Genomic DNA, 14,665 nt, shown 5'->3' with positions numbered 1-14,665 from the left:
TACTGACATATATGATTCTGATTAATAAAATAAAGAAAGAGGGCATGTGGGAGTCATAAAGCCAAGGCAGAGGCTTGTAAATACTGCAGGGTGCCCCCTGACATTCCTCTGGGCAATGATTACCTTATATGGTGACGGATGCAATAAAAGCCTTGACCGGATGAGGTAACAGGAGACTTTGGAAAATGGCCATGCGGCTGGGAGGACAAAGGATAATAAATAAAAGTTTGCCGGAGGAGAGAGGTTGGACGGAGCTGCCCGGCCATTATGAGAATACTCTCTGCCTCATTGTATCTTCTTTCTATGCTATGCTAAGCACCATCTATGATGGCAGGATTCCGTCAAAACTAAGAATATTTTGGTGCACCATGTTAGGAAAGCATTCTTTAAGAAACAGATAAACGTTCCTGGAAGCTCTACCTCTCTATCAAATCAGAACCAGTGAAGGTGGTGAAGGTCCTGTGTGAGTGCCTGGAGGCGGTTGGAGGATGGATGGTGGCTAACAGATTGAGGTTGCATCCTGACAAGACAGAAGTACTGTTTTGGGGGGACAGGGGGCGGGCTGGTGTGGGGGACTCCCTGGTCCTGAATGGGGTATCTGTGCCCCTGAAGGACCAGGTGCACAGCCTGGGAGTCATTTTGGACTAACAGCTGTCCATGAGGTGCAGGCTAATTCTGTGTCCAGGGCGGCTGTTTACCAGCTCCACCTGGTACGCAGGCTGAGATCTTACTGTCAGTATATGGAAACACCACCGCTGCAGACAGCCAGTTTGTTGACATCACATGATGCGCCTATCTGTCGGAAAGAAGAATTTCCCAGGACATTCACAGGCTGGGTAAGTCTTTGTGAAGAGTGTAACTTGAAACCTTCTGTGTGCGCATGTTCAGGAAGTTTGTCAGACCTGCTGGAAGAACTGAACTGAAAGGACGTGTTTTTCTCTAGTGCTGTAATGTCAGAAATAAACATCATGTAAATAGATTTCTGACTTGTTTTCTTTCCCCTGCGGAAGCAGGAGGAGGGGGCTGTGCATTTTACCCACGCTTGGGAAAATGTCGCCTATCAAAATCTCCCTGGTCTGTCTGGATATCAGCCAGAGGAGGTTACCGGTAAGCAAGCTCCGAGGACAGTGAGAGGGGCCAGCCTCTATGGAGGGGGCTTGCAAAACCAACACTTACCTGCCCACGGACTGTCTTGCCAGAGTGGTGCATGCTCTAGTTATCTCCCGCTTGAACTACTGCAATGTGCTTTACATGGGGCTACCTTTGAAGGTGACCCAGAAACTGTAATTAATCCAGAATGCGGCAGCTAGACTAGTGACTGGGACTGGCCGCTGGGACCACATAACCCCGGTCCTGAGAGATCTGCATTTGCTCCTAGTACATTTCCGAGCACAATTCAAAGTGTTGGTGCTGACCTTTAAAGCCCTAAATGGCCTCGGTCCATTATACCTGAAGGAGCATCTCCACCCCCATCGTTCAGCCCGGACACTGAGGTCCAGCTCCGAGGGCCTTCTGGCGGTTCCCTCATTGCAAGAAGTGAGGTTACAGGGAACCAGACAGAGGGCCTTCTCAGTAGTGGCGCCCGCCCTGTGGAACACCTTCCCATCAGATGTCAAGGAAATAAGCAGCTATCTTATCTTTAAAAGACATCTGAAGGCAGCCCTGTTTAGGGAAGTTTTTAATATTTAATGCTGTATTGTTTTTAACACTCAGTTGGGAGCCAACCAGAGTGGCTGGGGAGACTCAGCCAGATGGGTGGGGTATTATTTATTTATTTATTTATTTATTTATTTATTTATTTAAAGAGGGTTCCAGAATTTTCTTTAGTGTATAGAAGTGGCACTCTAGGATTGATTGGTGTCAGGTAGAGGTGCAAATAAAAGGGAGGAAGTTGAAGGCTGCAATTTCCGCACAAGGAAAGCACACACACACACACACAAACACACACACACAGTCAGCACACACACTGACAACAAGGTTGGAAGTAAGACAATGTGTGCTGCTGCTGCTACTGTGAGTTTTGCTGTGTCAGGGTTGTTAATGACTGGACTGAGATTATACCGTGCTGGAGAGATAGAGAAGGAATGTAAATAGCTTGTATACAATAGTAACAGAAGTGCTTGTGCAACCAGTCAGGCAATAAAGAAGCTCTTGACTGTGAATTTGAGTATGACTCCTGTTCTTGTCCTCAGCCTCCAGGGAAAACTACTTCAAACAGTAAGGTTTAACTAGGTGCCACCACACAAGCAGAAAAGCGCAGCAGAAATGCGTGGGCAGTAACCTCTAATGCACCAGTCAGCATGGGCTCAGTCGGGATCACTTGTCTCGCATGAAGAACCTTAGGAGTGTTTGTAGGAAATCCATTTATTCCTTCCATTCCATCAGTAGTATCAAAACTCAGCAAACACCACTGGTAGGCCCTCTCTGCTAAACCATTTTCTAGACCATTTGCTATCAACTAATCTATGCGGCCTTTGAAAGTACTTGTTATGTACTGAGTTGAATAGGATCCAAAACTCAGCAGTCTGATTGGTCCTAGAACAATAGGATTCAGAATGCAGCAGTCTGATTGGTCCTAGAACAATAGGATTCAGAATGCAGCAGTCTGATTGGTCCCAGAACAATAGGATCCAGAATGCAGCAGCCTGATTGGTCCACAGCAGCCACCCAATCCAACTCCAGGTAGAAGTGAATCCACAACCTGATTGGCCTACAAGAGAATCCTGGAATTAGCCAATCACGTGGGGCGCATTGTGTAAATAATGTATATAAAGCAGACATTTCGGGGGCATTCCTCACTACTATGAGCTGAATAAAGAGCATGAAATCCACACTCAACTCCGAGTATATTTCAGTACTTACATTTGACTTAATAATAATTGCTTTTAAAAAAGTTTTGTTGTTCTTTTGCTTGATGTTCGGCTGCCCAGAACTCCTTTGGGAGAAAGGACAGGATGCAAATAATAATTTAAAAACGCATCTTTAATCAATGCAAATCTGAGCTGCAGCTGCGATGGGAATATTGTGTACTGTTCTGCTCACCTTACCTCAAAAAGGATATTGTAGAATTAGAAAAGCAAAAGGGCGAGCAAAATGACTAAGCAGGTGGATATGGCTGTATGTGCAGCATTTGGGATGTTTTAGTTTGGAGAAAGGGACGTGGGTGGCGCTGTGGGTTAAACCACAGAGCCTAGGGCTTGCCAATCAGAAGGTCAGCAGTTCGAATCCCCACGACGGGGTGAGCTCACGTTGCTTGGTCCCTGCTCCTGTCAACCTAGCAGTTTGAAAGCACGTCAAAGTGCAAATAGATAAATAGGTACCACTCCAGCGGGAAGGTAAACGGCATTTCCGTGTGCTGCTCTGGTTCACCAGAAGCAGCTTAGTCATGCTGGCCACATGACCCAGAAGCTGTACGCCGGCTCCCTCAGCCAATAAAGCGAGATGAGCACTGCAACCTCAGAGTTGGTCATGACAGGACCTAATGGTCAGGGGTCCCTTTACCTTTACACCCAAGCTTTTATCAATTAAATCAGGATGAATGTAGGATGAATGTTCATGGCTTAATAGCTGAGGTCCAGTACCAAGGGCCTTCTGGCGGTTCCCTCACTGCGAGCAGCAAAGCTACAGGGAACCAGGCAGAGGGCCTTCTCGGTAGTGGCGCTGTGGAATGCCCTCCCATCAGATGTCAAAGAGATAAACAACTACCTGACATTTAGAAGACATCTGAAGGCAGCCCTGTTCAGGGAAGTTTTAATGTGCGACATTTTAATGTATTTTTAATCTTTGTTGGAAGCCGCCCAGAGTGGCTGGGGAGACCCAGCCAGATGGGCGGGGTACAAATAATAAAGTATTATTATTATATTATAATAGGCTCCCTGCAAACAAATCAGAACAAATGCTGAGCAGAGTCAGTCCTAATCTAACTTCCGCAGCAGCTTTGTGCAAGCAAATCAGGATGGATGCTCAATAAGTAGGTCAAGAGGAGGAGCCCTAGATTGCGTTACACGTCGTGGAGGTAAATGGAGACAAGGCTGCTCTTTTTCAGCCTTGCGTTTTTGATCAAATTTACTTCTGCTCTGAATACGTAAAGAAAACGAGAAGAAATGAAAAATCGTGCTCGAACGCAGAGCACTAGAAGCCAGTAAACAGACACCAGGCAAATGAGGAGAAACGAGAAAGAATAGAAGGAGGAGGAGGGGGGATTTTAAATATTTTTTTAATCTATCTTGGACAAATTTAATTTTAGAAAAAGAGCAATCATCCTTGAAGAAATGGCAGAAAGGCACGCCGAGAGGCTGGCAATAACAGATGGAGAAAGAAGTGAGCCTCTTCCAACGCAATGTTCGGGCTTCGTGGATGGATTTCTTAACGCAATCAGGAGGACGCCTCCATGTTGCAATATTCCATGGGGATTAGTCATCGCTGCAAAGATGACTTTGTCAACCGGATCCGAGTCAAGTGTAATATTCTGCCCGTGGCTTCAGCAGTGAAGTGTCTCCGTCCCTGTGTAACATGAGGCATTAACATAATCTCCTCTTAAAATCAATTCACGAGGTCCAAACATTCCCCCTCATTGAGCACATGAAAAACCACCTAGACCTGAGGGCACCAACATCTAACAATTCCCATCCTCCTTGGCCATTAGCCATCCTGGCTGGGGGTGATGGGAATTGTAGTTCAATTACAGCCAGAGGGCATCACTTTGGCTACAACCAGAGATTATAACCATGTCTTGCAAATAAATATGCAACTGAAAGAAAGAGCACCCTACAGAACACTGAAGCCTTTTTCTTAAAAAAAAGAAAAGAAAAAAAGAATTTTATTCTTACAGGGAATGCACAACTTCAATAAATGTAATAAATGTATTATTTTGGGGTTTTTTGTATGTTGGAAGCCTCCCGGAGTGGCTGGGGCAACCCAGTCAGATGGTCAGGGTATAAATAACATTATTATTATTATTATTATTATTATTATTATTATTATTATTATTATTAAATAGGATGTCCCCACTTTCATCGGAGAAATGTTGGAGGGTATGGGTGATGATGAGAGGACTCCAATAACACCTAGAAGGCAAGAGATTGCCAATCCCTGAAGAAGAAGAAGAAGAAGAAGAAGAAGAAGAAGAAGAAGAAGAAGAAGAAGAGTAGTAGTAGTAGTAGTAGTAGTTTGGATTTGACACAGTTGTACCTCGGGTTACAGACGCTTCGGGTTACAGACGCTTCAGGTTACAGACTTCGCTAACCCAGAAATAGTACCTCGGGTTAAGAACTTTGCTTCAGGATGAGAACAGAAATCGTGCAGCAGCGGCACGGCAACAGCAGAAGGCCCCATTAGCTAAAGTGGTGCTTCAGGTTAAGAACAGTTTCAGGTTAAGAACAGACCTCCAGAACGAATTAAGCTCTTAACCCGAGGTACCACTGTATCCCGCTTTATCACTACCCTTAGGAGTCTCAAAGTGGCTAACATTCTCCTTTCCCTTCCTCCCCCACAACAAACACTCTGTGAGGTGAGTGGGGCTGAGAGACTTCAGAGAAGTGTGACTAGCCCAAGGTCACCCAGCAGCTGCGTGTGGAGGAGCGGAGACGCAAACCCGGTTCACCAGATTACGAGTCTGCCGCTCTTAACCACTACACCACACTGACTCTCAATAGTATGAATTCTGACTGCCTGCAGCTCTCTAAGACCTCTGGCAGAAATCTGCGCCAGTCAGGCTGCTTGAGATATTTTTAACTGGAGATGGTGCAGTCTGAACTGTGAACCTTCTGCACCCAAACCATGAACTCTGCTATTGAGGTCCTGCTCCCTAACTGGAAAGGTGTAGCACAGGGGTCAGCAACCTTTTTCAGCAGGGGGCCGGTCCACTGTCCCTCAGACCTTGGGGGGGTGCGGACTATATTTGGGGGGGGCAATGAACAAATTCCTATGCAGTTCTAGAACAGGGTCAGCAAACTTTTTCAGCAGGGGGCCAGTCCACTGTCCCTCAGACCATGTGGAGGGCTGGACTATATTTTTTTTGGGGGGGGGGATAAAATGAATGAATTCCTATACCCCACAAATAACCCAGAAATGCATTTTAAATAAAAGGACACATTCTACTAATGTAAAAACACGCTGATTCCTGGACCATCCGTGGGCCAGATTTAGGAGGTGATTGGGCTGGATCCGTCCGCCGGGCCTTAATTTGCCTACCCATGGTGTAGCATTTTTTTTGGATTAAGACTGCGATTCTGCAAGGAGTCACCTATTGGTGTTGTTATGAGTCCTCCTAAATCCATCTCCTTATCTAATAATCCTGACAAGTCCCTTTTTATTATCAGTAGATCTCTAGACACCGTTGGCTTTTTACATTCCATTAAACACAACATTTTGGGACTCGGAAGTATTTGAAATTTGCTGACGTTTCTTCTTTTTGGAGGAAAAAGTCCCCTCTTACTCTGCGTATACTGTATGTTTATGTAACCGTGCCAGAAACACATGTTTTCCATTATTTCTGCTCATCTCGACAGATTTGTCTTCAATACCAACCTTTTAAAGAACACTGCAGTTTTTAAAAATGGCAACAGCACACCTTTGCTCTGCAGATGTTGCTAGCTACCGATTCTGACATTTCTCATGGATTACAGTTCAAATGAGAAAATTGGGTCACCGTCCCCAAAACTGGAGTGTCACATCAGCCTTTGCAATACAGATGTGTCTTTTTTTCCAGATAAATGTAAACAGATGATCTGCGTTAAAAAAAAATGGAAGCATCTCCAAGACTCCCGCATACAATTTTCCATTTGTTTCTCTTCTGCTCCAAGCCCAGCTCATGTGAAGGAATGTCAGTGAACAAATGAAGGCCAGGATTCTGGCATCAATCCTGCCTCCCCTTGGCTCCTTGTTCTCTCTTGATACTTTTGTTTTTCAAGCCCTTTCTTCCCTGCAGGCTCGGGACATCTCAGGGGGAGGAAAGTAGCTGGCATTTTTTACAGCACTGGGTCTTTTCCAGCAAGGCAGTCTTGCTAAAGGGGGCCAATTCTAAAGAGGCCAATTTGAGACAGGCAGTCAAAGGCATAGCAGGAGAGAAAGAGGCAACGGGACTGCCTTGCCCACAGAAGGAAATCAAAGAAGAACCTGCAAGGATAAGAAAGGGGAACTGACCTACAACCAGGAAGTGTTTTATTGCACAGGCTGAGGTCTGATCTACAAATACAGCAAAATGTTAAGTTGTGGGTGAACATATCAGACAACACAGCGATTCTTCAAACAGCTCTTGTTTATTCACAGGCCAGAAGAGAACTGAACTGAAGGGTTCAGCCAGCCTGCTTATATAGAGCTCCACTACAACGCAACAGTAACAACCTTCTGTAACTAGCCAATCACTGAACGTCGCTTTCAATTCCTTATTTGCATATGGGGACCTGAGTGAAAACTATCTACAGTATCCCCTTGCTGGCCCAGGCTGAGAACTTCACTACATAACACAAAACAAGGTGGTAAAATGCATCAGAGTCTTGATCTCCAGGTCGTGGGTTTGAACCCCATGTTGAACGAAATATTCCTGCACTGCAGGGAGTTGGATGAGATGATCCTCGTGGTCCCTTACAACTGTGCAATTCTATGATTCTGATGTAGGTCCATGAATAATCATAGTTTAGAAGTCCCGGGCCCTAAGGAAGTCAGATTATCCTCCGCCAGGGCCTTCTCAGTGATTGCTCCAACCTGGCGGAATGCTCTGTCCCATGAGACCAGGGTCCTGCAGGATTTAACTTCCTTCCGCAGGGCTTGTAAGACAGAGCTATTCCGCCTGGCTTTCAATTTGAACTTAGCCTGATCTTTTATTCCCCTTCCTTCCCTCCCCCTCCCCCTTTTTATGACGATTACCCACTCTGGGATCCCACAGCTAATTCTCCCCTGGACTCCTCGCTGGCCCAAATAGGACTAATTTAGCCAGTTAGCCCTGGTGATCATCTAATGTTTATTGGATGGATTTCCCCCCTAAATTGATTTTTAAATTCTGAATTTATTGTTATTCATGTTTTATACTGCATTTTATGCTGTTTTTTGTTGCATCAATTAAGTGTTTTAAATTTGTTGTCAGCTGCCCTGAGCCCAGTTTTCTGAACCAGGAAGGGCGGGGTATAAATAAAATATTTTATTTATTTATTTATTTATTAAACAAAACTTGCTCCTTTTCCCTTATGGGGTATCCAAGAGCCTGTATAGAATCATAGAATCATAGAGTTGGAAGAGACCACAAGGGCCATCGAGTCCAACCCCCTGCCAAGCAGGAAACACCATCAGAGCACTCCTGACATATGGTTGTCAAGCCTCTGCTTAAAGACCTCCAAAGAAGGAGACTCCACCACACTCCTTGGAGTGTGGTGTAGGACTCCTATAGAGTCCTTAAGTGGGTCCCCTATCGGTAGGAGAAAATAACAGAGGCCAACTAGAGAATACTGAGAAGCAAAGCAGCTAGTAAGCCTGATCTTTATTAAACTGTTGCAACAGGGTCCTCACTCACCACATGCAGGAGGGAGGAGGAACCCAGAACCATGGTGTCCAAGCGCTTATATAGACTTTTGAAATTGTCAGCCCTGTAGCTCAAGTCCACCCCCAGAAACATCATACCTACATCACAGAAGGAGGCGGTCTACAACAATAATCCTGTCTGCCAGGATACCTGACAATGGCCAGTGATTGGTTACTTGGGCAGCCCGGCCATTCTTTTGTGATGGTAATTACTTTAATTCCTGAATCCAGGTCACAGGCTCACCCCTTTCATACACAGAGATGCCCTAAAGACAGGTAAGCAAAAGACGATGGAAAGACTTACCCATTTCCTTCCTCCTTGTAGAGAAACATTTGAAGTCAATTTGGGACAGTCAAAATGGTTTTATGATTGTTCTCCTGTACCATTTCAGACATGAGGTTTACATGTACTTCTGTATGCATTTGCCTTGTAAATTTATGAACATTTAATTTATATAAAGGTAAAGGGACCTCTGGGACGCAGGTGGCACTGTGGGTTAAAGCCTCAGCGCCTAGGGCTTGCCGATCGAAAGGTCGGCGGTTAGAATCCCTGCGGCGGGGTGCGCTCCCGCTGCTCGGTCCCAGCGCCTGCCAACCTAGCAGTTCGAAAGCACCTCCGGGTGCAAGTAGATAAATAGGGACCGCTTACCAGCGGGAAGGTAAACGGCGTTTCCATGTGCGGCTCTGGCTCTGGCCAGAGCAGCGATGTCACGCTGGCCACGTGACCCGGAAGTGTCTCCGGACAGCGCTGGCCCCTGGCCTCTTAAGTGAGATGGGCGCACAACCCCAGAGTCTGTCAAGACTGGCCCGTATGGGCAGGAGTACCTTTACCTTTTAAAGGGACCTCTGACCATTAGATCCAGTCGTGGCCGACTCTGGGGTTGCGGCGCTCATCTCGCTTTATTGGCCAAGGGAGCCAGCGTACAGCTTCTGGGTCATGTGGCCAGCATGACTAAGCCGCTTCTAGCGAACCAGACCAGCGCACGGAAACGCCATTTACCTTCCCACCAGAGGGGTACCTATTTATCTACTTTCGCTTTGACGTGCTTTCGAACTGCTAGGTTGGCAGGAGCAGGGACCGAGCAACGGGAGCTCACCCCGTTGCGGGGATTCGAACCCCCGACCTTCTGATAGGCAAGTCCAAGGCTCTGTGGTTTAACCCACAGCGCCACCCACGTCCCTTAAATTTAGATATTTGAGACCTTAAATTCTTATAACAATTCTGTGAAAACCAACACGAGCTGAAGACATTTTTGCATGGTCCCTGATCTCCATAGGGTGGGGAACAAATCTAATTACAGTCATACCTCATGTTACATTTGCTACATGTTACGTTTTTTCAGGTTGCATCCTGCGGTGACCTGGAAGTACCAGAAAGAGTTACTTCCGGGTTTCGTCACTCGCGCATGCACAGTAGCACCAAATCATGCTTCACACATGCACACAAGTGCCAAACCATGCTGCGCACCTGCACAGATACGACGCTTCAGGTTGCAGGCTTTTCGTATTGTGAACGGGCCTCCGGAATGGATCCCATTCCCAACCAGAGGTACCACTGTATTATCATCATCCTACAAAAGAGAGGACCAATGCGGAAGGCAAAGGGCCGGGCTACAGATATTTCCCTCCTGATGCCCTAGATCTCGGTTTGCAAAGTGCTTGCTTTCCCCCAATGCAAAAAGTTCACGGCTTGTTGTTGCTGTTTAGTCATTTAGTCATGTCCGACTCTTCGTGACTCCATGGACCAGAGCATGCCAGGCACTCCTGTCTTCCACTGCCTCCCGCAGTTTGGTCAAACCATCTCGTCCTCTGTCATCCCCTTCTCCTTGTGCCCTCAATCTTTCCCAGCATCAGGGTCTTTTCCAGGGAGTCTTCTCTTCTCATGAGGTGGCCAAAGTATTGGAGTCTCAGCTTCAGGATCTGTTCTTCCAGTGAGCACTAAGGGCTGATTTCCTTCAGAATGGAGAGGTTTGATCTTCTTGCAGTCCATGGGACTCTCAAGAGTCTCCTCCAGCACCATAATTCAAAAGCATCAATTCTTCGGCGATCAGCCTTCTTTATGGTCCAGCTCTCACTTCCATACATCACTACTGGGAAAAGCATAGCTGTAGCTATGTAGTTCACGGCTACCTGGGTCAAAATGCCTCGGATGACCTCACGCTCTGGCTTTCCACATCTGTCTGTGCCAGTGCTCCTCCTGGCTGAGTCTTCTGCTCCAGTGTCAATGCTAATTAGAAATTATGTTCCTCTCCTTCCTCCTTGCTCCAGGCATGTGCCCTGTCACCGACAGAGTTATGTCATCCTCAGCATAACACCCAGCAGTGTTTGCAACTTTCAAGGGGCACCAGCTGCTGGCATGGGCCATGGCGCTCAGCACGACCGTGGCACCAGCTGCTGAGCAGAAGCATCTGTGCAAGATGCAGCGCAGAGACAGGGGCCACATGCCAGCCCCCACACTCATTTCGGGGGGGAGGCAGAGACGAGCAGAAACCTCTCGGCGAAGCAGAGCGCTGCATGTGCAAAAGGAGACGTAAAACGTCATCTGCAGCAACCTCTGGAGGCAGCTCCTCCGGTTCTTTCTGTTGTGATTCATTACAGTTTGTTTGTTTTTAGAGATACTTTCCTGACGTATTCAGAAGTCTATAATAACTCTTCCGCTGCCCACCCGAACTGGAAACAATCTTTTCTCTCCTTAGCTTGTTTGCATTTTGGCTCAATTCATTATCTCATTGGTTAGTACAGTGGATGCTCAGATTGCGAACATGAACTGTGCGGGATGCACGTTCACAACCCTCAGTGTTTGGAACCCGCGTCTGCGCATTTGCGCACACCCAGGTTGCGATTTGGCGCTTCTGCACATGCACAAAGCGTGATTTGTAATTATAATTTGACTGGACCTAGCTTTCCTTTAAGGAATCTCTTTCCACCAAAGTCTAGCTTCTAAACTAAAAAATGCTCTCCGGTCCAGTGAGCTTGCAGGTGCCAACAGGGTGCTAAAAGGCATTCTGATTTTTCTTGGCACAAACAGAAATATTTCATGCCTTGTCATCTATAGGAGTTTAGTCCCAAGAAGCCAGGGCAGATGGACCCACAGTAGGAAGCAATTAGCTGATAAAGCAGGGGCAGAAATTCAGAGCTAGAATAAGTAATCTGTTGGTTGATTGGTTGTTTTCTCTGCCCTCTTGCTTCCCCTGGTTTCTCTCCAGGCAGGATAAAATAGCTTTCCGGTGTTCAATATGGGGTGGGTTTTAAAGGAAGGGATAATCAGGGCTGATGCATTTTAACGAGAAACTACCAATTCCCCCCCCCCTTTACCAATTTTATTGAAGGTTTTTAAACCTACTGAGCACTAAAATCCAAACACATTAATAAAAAGATAATAAAAATCAGTATATAAAAAAGAAAACTAATGAAAGAGAAAGAAAACGTTAAAAAGAGAAAGAAGAACAAAGGAAAAATAACTAGGGAAAAAATAGATCTCCTGCCTCCCTATCTGACAATTATCTGTAGTAGTAGTAGTAGTAGTAGTAGTAATAATAATAATAATAATAATAATAATAATAATAATAATAATAATAATAATAATAATTTTATTATCATACCCTGCCTATCTGACTGGGTTTCCCCAGCTACTCTGGGGGGCTGCCAACAGAATATTAAAAACAAAACAAAAATCAGACATTAAAAACTTCCCTTAAAGAAGTGTAACCACAATTATTCAAAGTTTGTCCCCTTTGAACCAATATGGAAACTGAAACAGGATTATGCTTAGAAAAATTGCACTTATACAAATTTCAAGATGCATGTGTTCAAAAAAATGCATGTGTTGGGGGGGGGGAAGTGTGCATAAAAAGAGTTTGCAGGATCAGGTCAGTGTCCCATCTAGTCCAACATCCTGTTCTCACAGTGGCCAACCAGCAAGCAGGACTCGAACACAAGATCCCTCTCGCCTCCTTTAGTTTCCCAGCACCCTTTGGGTGATGATAACACAACAACAATGCGTTATATTGGTGGGGGGATGCTTGCAAAAATGTGTATGACAAAACTGCATAGAAAAATGCGTATATTAGGAGAAATTCGCATGAAAATGCCCACGAATTCCCACGTAGTTGTTGTTTTTCCTTTTTAATTGATACAGGAAAAGTGAGAAATGGAAAAACTAAAACTGGTAGATTTGTCCGTCTTATTCCATTCTAGGGCTGCACAGAAGTGCCCAAGAAAGCTGCGAAATCGTTTGCAAATCAACAGTCCTTGCACATTGCAAATTTACCTATTACAAAAAAAATGTTAAAAGTCTGTCTCATGTTTCCGGGCTCCTCCATGAATGGCCGTTGTGTATCTTGCCAGCAATGGCTGCAGCTGCTCCCCGTTCTGGAGAGAGAGGCAGGTTTGCCGTGTGGGAACAAACAGGAAGGATGTTTCCATGTGCAGGAGCAGAGAGCCTATGGAGCACATGAAGGCGCTGAGTCCAGAACTGGGCATTAGAGCAGCCAGGTGTCTCCTGCTGATAACAACAGCCCCCCAGGTAATATTTAGTGGTGCAGAATGCATGTCTTGGGTGTGCATTCCTTCCAGTACTGCAAGAAGCAGGAGGGAAATTCATAATACGGTGGCACCTTGGGCTAAGCTAAGTACAGTGGTACCTCGGGTTAAGTACTTAATTCGTTCCGGAGGTCCGTTCTTAACCTGAAACTGTTCTTAACCTGAAGCACCACTTTAGCTAATGGGGCCTCCCGCTGCCGCCGCACCGCCACCACGCGATTTCTGTTCTCATCCTGAAGCAAAGTTCTTAACCCGAGGTACTATTTCTGAGTTAGAGGAGTCTGTAACCTGAAGTGTCTGTAACCCAAGGTACCACTGTAGAAAGGTTTCTTCTTCAAAAAAAAAATATTATGGGCCACTTTTCATTGTTTTAGGTGAGGGAATCCAGAACGCTGCAAACAAATGCAAAGTGTTGAGTACATAAAGCCAAGTTTGTTTGTTTGTTTGTTTGTTTGTTTGTTTGTTTGTTTGTTTGTTAATGCATCAATTAAGAATGCAACAGGAGCAGAATTAAATCAACCCGCTCAAAGGCTGCTAGGAAAAGATGAATTTTCAAGGGATGTCCTTTTACTTTGTTTCTGTTCCTAAACAGTACATCTGTTTGCAGCCTGGGGCTCCTTGCGAAGGAAGGGCAGGACAAAAATTCAATAAGTAAATAAATAAATAAATTTGGGCCGCCATGCATGAGTGGGGGAGGTTGTTGTTGTTTAGTCGTTTAGTCGTGTCCGACTCTTCGTGACCCCATGGACCAGAGAACGCCAGGCACTCCTGTCCTCCACTGCCCCCCGCAGCTTGGTCAGACTCATGCTGGTAACCTCGAAAACACTATCCAACCATCTCGTCCTCTGTCGCCCCCTTCTCCTTGTGCCCTCCATCTTTCCCAACATCAGGGTCTTCTCCAGGGAGTCTTCTCTTCTCATGAGGTGGCCAAAGTATTGGAGCCTCAGCTTCACGATCTGTCCTTCCAGTGAGCACTCAGGGCTGAATTCCTTCAGAATGGAGAGGTTTGATCTTCTTGCAGTCCATGGGACTCTCAAGAGTCTCCTCCAGCACCATAATTCAAAAGCATCAATTCTTCGGCGATCAGCCTTCTTTATGGTCCAGCTCTCACTTCCATACATCACTACTGGGAAAACCATAGCTTTAACTATACAGACCTTTGTTGGCAAGGTGATGTCTCTACTTCTCAAGATGCTGTCTAGGCCTGTCATTGCCCTTCTCCCAAGAAGCAGGCGTCTTTTAATTTCGTGGCTGCTGTCACCATCTGCAGTGATCATGGAGCCCAAGAAAGTAAAATCTCTCACTGCCTCCATTTCTTCCCCTTCTATTTGCCAGGAGGTGATGGGACCAGTAGCCATGATCTTCGTTTTTTTGATGTTGAGCTTCAGACCATATTTTGCACTCTCCTCTTTCACCCTCAATAAAAGGTTCTTTAATTCCTCCTCACTTTCTGCCATCAAGGTTGTGTCATCTGCATATCTGAGGTTGTTGATATTTCTTCCGGCAATCTTAATTCCGGCTAGGGATTCATCCAGCCCAGCCTTTCGCATGATGAATTCTGCATATAAGTTAAATAAGCAGGGAGACAATATACAGCCTTGTCGTACTC

The sequence above is a fragment of the Podarcis cretensis genome, assembly GCF_951804945.1.
Source record: "Podarcis cretensis genome assembly, chromosome: 7".
Taxonomy (NCBI): Eukaryota; Metazoa; Chordata; class Lepidosauria; order Squamata; family Lacertidae; genus Podarcis; species Podarcis cretensis.
The sequence above is the reverse complement of the archived record's forward strand: the minus strand, read 5'-3'. Positions refer to the sequence as shown.